The sequence below is a fragment of the Oratosquilla oratoria genome, chromosome 43 (genome assembly GCF_046742065.1).
Source record: "Oratosquilla oratoria isolate Oo_2021 chromosome 43, ASM4674206v1, whole genome shotgun sequence".
Taxonomy (NCBI): Eukaryota; Metazoa; Arthropoda; class Malacostraca; order Stomatopoda; family Squillidae; genus Oratosquilla; species Oratosquilla oratoria.
Window position 1 is genome coordinate 18,312,284 of NC_134819.1, and position 6,570 is coordinate 18,318,853.

Below are 6,570 nucleotides of genomic sequence, written 5' to 3' on the forward strand. Positions count from 1 at the left end.
ATCAGTTACACACAGGAGGCAACCTTCTTAACAAAAGAAACAAGTTAAAAAAGAAACATAGACTAACAGAACAAGAAAATTTCTAAAGCAGTGTAATAAAACATAAATCTAACAAATGGAAATATGCTGGGGGGAAATTAACAAACAAATGGAAAAACTGGTGTTGACAAAATGTGGAGAGCTGTAAAAACTATCAACAACTTGAAACTATATTCTCCCATCCCCACCCAAGAAAACAGAGGGCTGGGTGGATTGTTTGTACCTCAACCTAGAGAACCCATTTGATGAAATACCTCGCAGATGACTTTGTGGAAATTGGAGTACAAAGGAGGACTGTGAGGCATACTACTGAAATGTATAAAAGATTTTTTTAAGGAGAGATACATGAACAGAGTAGTAAAGGATATCAAGATGGAGAGCAGTAAAAGAATGGAGTTCCACAAGGTTCAGTGCTTGCACCAATAATGTCTTTTGTCTGTAAATGGCATGATGGAGGGAACACCAAGCTATGCCAACATGTTCGCAGATGATGCAAAACTCATGAGAAGGGTGAAAAACAAGGAGGATGGTAGACTATTGCAAAAAGATCTAGACACTATTTTCACATGGAGCCAAAAAAGGGAAATAAAATTCAATACCAAAAAATGCAAAGTACTGGAAATGAATAATAGTGGCAAAAAAACTACTTAAATTATTCCTTGGGAAGTGAACCCATTACAAAAGCAAAAGAGGAGAAGGATTTGGGAGTCTTGATAAAAGACAACCTGTCACCTGACAGACATATCAGCAGGATTGTGAAAGATATATGGACTACTGCTGAAGATTAAAGTGGCATTTCACTATATTGATGAAGGGATGATAAAAAAAAACTCGTTGAAACTCTGATCAGTCCAAGATTGGAATGTGTCAGTAGTATGAGCCCCACACAGAATGAAGGATGTGAGCAAGATCGAGAATACAAAGATCAGCAACCAAACTTGTCCCCAGAGTGGCAGATAAACCATGTGAGGAAAGATTAATTGCACTACTGTAGGTCTGGCAACTTTGAAAGATTGAAGAAAAAAAGGTGATATGATTACAGTATTCAGGTCACTAAAGGGGATAGATTACATTGACAGAAGAGATCTCTTGATTAAAGATGGGAGGGCTTTAAGAGGTCATGGGAGCAAATTAAGAAAGACCACATGTCTAAAGGATGTGAAGAAATAGTTTTCCATATAGATACATAAATACTTGGAATAGCTTAGGAAGTGATATAGCCCAAGCTCAAACAATACACGAGTTCAAATCTAAATATGATAATTGGAAATCAAGGATATAGATTAAGTTGGAACTGTACATGAATTTGAGTCTAGGTATGATAAAGAAAAAAATAATAATAGGAGAGAGGACCCAACAAGCATTGCTCCTTTCCTGTAAAATCCGGTAAATACAGTTAGTTGAATACATGTGGAAGACTGATTAGGATACAATGGTCAGGAGAACAAATAGATGTTTTTGTTAATGAAATAAGGTTAGCTGGGTGAACAGGAAAGAGGTTTGGAAAGGGCTATGAAGGTAGCATTTGTGACTGGATTTACAGACCATATATGAGTGGAATTAAAACAGACTAAGGATGTTGAGTCAGTGGGTATGGATACTTTACCAGCTGGAGCCAGAATCTTGGCAACAATGGGAAGATGTAAAGAAGTGGTAGCAATTGCTACAGGAGGATTGGCAACTGTGGCAGATTAGCTGACTTTGTGCCACCACCAACACAATATGCTAAGTAGGAGGAAGGGAAAGTTTCATAGATTCAGTAGTCTTATGTTTTAGGTGTGGAGGTACATATATGACAAGGGACTGTAGAGAGTTGTCCAGACGAGTCATCTATTACCAATGTAGAAAGCTGAGACATAAAGCTAATCATTGTAATCAGGTAAATGAACAAGGGGGATTAGTGCACCAGAAGCCATCCCCTCAGTTTAATGAAGACACTCCCAAGCATCTTGCTGGTAGTGGAGGTTAGGGTGCGAGGAAGAAAGGCAAGAGCATTAGTTGAGTAAGGCTCTTTGACCAATATCTTGACAGCTGACTTGGTAGGAAAATGTGTTGAGGAGGAGGAGACAAGTCTGATGGCTATTGGTGAGAGAGAGATAAGGTGTGAGGGTTCCCCAGAAGTGAAATTAACAGTACAGAGTATCCCACTGAGAGTGAGAACACTTGAGGGAACTGAGGTAGTTTTGGGAATGGATGTGACTTGCTAATATGGTGAAGTTATATTTGTGAATAGATGAGTGAAGTTTTGGATGATTTCTTCATGAGTTTAGAGGTTCATTGCAGTGTGTCAATGGTAAAGGAAGGAAAGAATGTGAAAATGATAAGGACAGTGTTATCTCTAAGCAAGATCACAGGGGGAAGCAGGCCATCCATATTGCTTGGCCAAAGAAGTCAAGGAAGTTGATTCACACAAGGAGAAAGATAAATGGGGCACTGTATCCTGGAGAATTGAAGAAAAGATTTTGTTGCAGTGTTTAATGATTAAAAGTGGTTTGTAGAGTGGTTTGTGAAAGGAGACTTGCCAGTACTGAAGAATGGAGTTTGACTGTTATGGGCACACATCTCAAGAGAGTCAAAAAGATTTTGACAAAGAAGTGCAATGATGGATTAATGAGGATATCTTAATGCCCTGGAGAGAGGAAGTGGATTTTTCCATTAACCACAACTGCACCATGGGGTTTTGTCAGTCGTACCCATGGTGCATAATTGTTCGAGGTTAAAAAAGTTTTCAAAAGAAAGTTTTACTGTTATAAGATGAAAGATTGCATTGAAAAGTATAGGAAAACCAAATATTAGTTAATTATTTGCCTTACTTCAGACATGGTGGTGTAGTGAAGTTGCACATTTTGTCACTTCAAGGTCATGCATGGGTGAGTAATGGGAATTTTTCTACTATTTCACAGTTCCTCACCACTGCCTCTTCAATCATCTACTGTTTCTTTTTCATATGAGTGTTTTTTGTGGAAGTTATCTTACATCTTACACCATGAGCAGTAGAGGGTTGTGGGTCACGTGGAGGTGACTGATCTGCCCCTTCCAAGATGTCTGAGGAGAACAAAGGATGCTTGGGTGGGTAGGTGTAGTGTGTGGACTTATTCACCCTGAGTTGGCAAATTTCATTTTAAGACATATGGGAGTGAAATATAGACTGCCAAATTTAAGAAAAGCCTTCACATCATATATGTCACAGTTCCACGCTGTTCATCATATGATGTATGTTGCAGTTTATGGGTTAATGGCAGTAGTGTAGGCAAACAAAAACAAAGTTCGACCTGTCTCACAATGTGTTATACTGGAGATGGCTTTATTGATGTATTCAGCAAGATGTTAGGGAAGTGGCAGCAGATGAGTGGAGCATCAACCATTGTGGATTTATGGTCAGTTTATCTTCAAATTAATGTACCAGAAAAGTTGTGGAAATATCCACTGGTAAATTACAATGGTAAAATTTTTGCTTAAAAGGTTGTTGTTTTTTATTGTCTTCAGCACCATGGATTACGACAGTAATCCTCAAGATGGTATTGAGGAAAGGGAAAATAACGGAAGATTCCATGGATTCACATATTGACAACAAGTGGTGGATGACCCTATGGTGACATCATCCAAGGTAGTGAAGCACTTGACAAAGTTCGGACTAGTCACAAAGCAACCAGAATTGATGGATGGAGGGACAGTGTTAGGCCTGCAGCTGAAGAAAGATGGAAAGGGTGAGCTTATTTTCCAGAAAGACATTGAAATTCTAGAATTGAAGGAGATGAAGAGGAGAGAACTCTTCTCCATGTGCAGAGAGCTAGTTGGTCATTAACCAATTACAGGATGGCTTTGTGTGGCTTATAGTTATATTAAGAGGTGATCAGAAGGTAATAGGTGGGAGGACTAAATTGCTAAAGACTCAGTCATGATGGTTCATGATGTTGTTGAAAGAGTGAGATGTAATGACCCAGTAAAGGGAAGATGGTATGCACCAAAGATAGACAAGGGTGTAGTTTGGTGTGATACAAGTAGTGCTGTATAGTAGTACGAGTGAATTGGTAGTTGAGGATGGTACTAGTCAGAGAAAGATGACTACAACCACTCCTCGTTTAACGACCTACTTGGTTAACGACAACGCGGAGTTACGACTGGCTTTATGACAGGCCAATATTCGTTTAACGTAAATCTCACGAAGTTACGACGTCGTGTACGATAATCAAGTTGGCTGAGGCAAATTTGTATGATGTTATAACTTGCACGGAGGATATTGGCTGTGAGGTAAAGTGTTCTGAAGCTTAGGTCTACATTACCATCCTGCAAGCTGCAAAAACTACCTGGAGTACAGTATATACCGGTATTGGTAATTTTTTAGTTTCGACCATGGGCGCAATATAGCAATAGAAAATTAATTATTGAATTATAATGTATCTAACGTAATATGCTATTTTGTGAGCAGAAATAAAAAAAGAAAAAAGGTGCGAAAACAGATTTCGTAAGTAACAAAGTCATGTCGGATGAATGGTACACCATGTTAGATGCCGACGTCGAAGAAATGAAAGGATGATAAATTCGTCTAACCTAAACTAAACTAACCTAACCTGTGTTTAATAAATCATTACCTGCAAATTAAATGTCATTCGGCTCGTCCTCGTTGTTGTCGTCGTGAGAGACGTTGGCGGGCTCTTCAACCACTCTCAGTTTGCAGGGTATACAAAGTTCTTGCAGCTTGAAGGAATGCATGTTTCTCCGCACCATAACATTCCTTCAAGAAAATATACCTGGTGAGGTAGTCGGAAGTACCGAGACCGTCAATTGACAGACAAGATGGTGTCCCGATCCTATGCTACCGACTTCGTTCATTAGCATATTTGCTTGTAGCAAGGTATTTTTTTACTTTCATTTCCGCCCACAAAATTGCATATTATGTTGACACATTTTAATTTACAAAATTAATAATTAATTTTCTATTGCTATATTGCGCCCATGGTCGAAACTAAAAAAATGCCCCGGTATTTAATATGGAATGTCAGCATATGCGGATTTGGTCATATACGGTAATTTCGGGAACCTAACCACGGTAAATAAACAGTAAATAAAGCTTTAATGTACTGTATAAAAGAGGGAAAATACACGAAAATAAAGATACATGTATTGCTGGACATTGTACGTATATGTATACACTTTCGCTTAAAGACCAATTCGGTTAACGACAGCGCGCTGGTCCCAATTATCGTTGTTAAACGAGGAATGGTTGTATAATCATATATGTCAAAGTTAGATACAGAGCTAAAATGAGTTAGTTTAGCATTGAAGTGTGGGGCTTGTGAGAGGTTGACATAAGATCTAAATCAGCTATGGTAGTAGAGTGGATCAACTCCATCTTAACCTCTTCACTCCGGGGCACATCGCACGTCTGGCAGCATTAGCTGCCCGACGTGCGATGTTGCGTCATAATAATCGCATTATAAAAAATAAAGTCAGTGCTCAATCGTTCGTTCTCTTTCACCCGTGTATTTTGATAACCATAGAAAATATGATGAAGCCAGTTTAGAGAGAATGAAGGTTACGTAGGTACAACTACAATAAATATAATCAAGATGGCGACGTCGGCATCATCGAGTACCCACTTGCTCCTCATGCTGCTTACGTAGGCATCACCATATGGAAGTGGTTAACTGCTGAAAAAAGGGAGTGTGGAAAAGGTGCTGCAGAGATCAAAGTAAAATGTTGCCTAGGAATTTTGAAAATATTGAGAGATGAGTTTGAGTTGAAGGGGACTAGGAGATCAGGAGAGAACAAGGCAGATGCCTTAATCAGAGTAAAGAAGAGTTGGTTTGGAATACTAGATAAGAGGAAGGAGGAAGAGACTGAAGTGTGGCATAGGATCTCCAAGTCTGGACTTCAAAAGTCCATCTCTCATTAACAAGTTATATAAATTGTTTGTCCACATTTAGAATTTAGTGTTTCCGTATGGTCGTTGAATCTCATTAAAGACATTGACTGATTGGAAAAAGTACAATGGCAAGCCACAAAACTGATTCCAAATATAAAAAATAAATCATACAAAAATAGACTAAAACATATGAATCTGTTTTCCCTGAAAAAGCGTAAACTCAGAGGTGACTTGATACAGGTCTTAAGATTCTAAAGGGAATTGACATCAAAAGTGACATTTTCACACTTAATGAGAATCCAACAAGAAATAATGGTCTCAAACTGTCAGGAAATAGATTTAATTTGGAAGTGGGTAGAAACAACTTTGCCAATCATGTAGTTAGTAAATGGAATAAACTTCCTGTAGAGGCAGTGTAATGTAGTTCAGTTCAAAGCTTTAAGATTCATGTAGTTAAATACCTAAGCAAGATGCTGTAATGCCTGCCATTTATTTTATATTTGTGTATTTCTTTGTTATTATTTGTCTTTATCATTTGTTTGATGAGATGGATGGATGGGGTAAAAGGGGCATTACAAAAGAGAGGAATGTCTGTTGAGGAAGGATGGGAGAGGACAAAAGATAGGGGTGAATGGAGAAGGGTTGTGTATGAATGATGCTGTGAT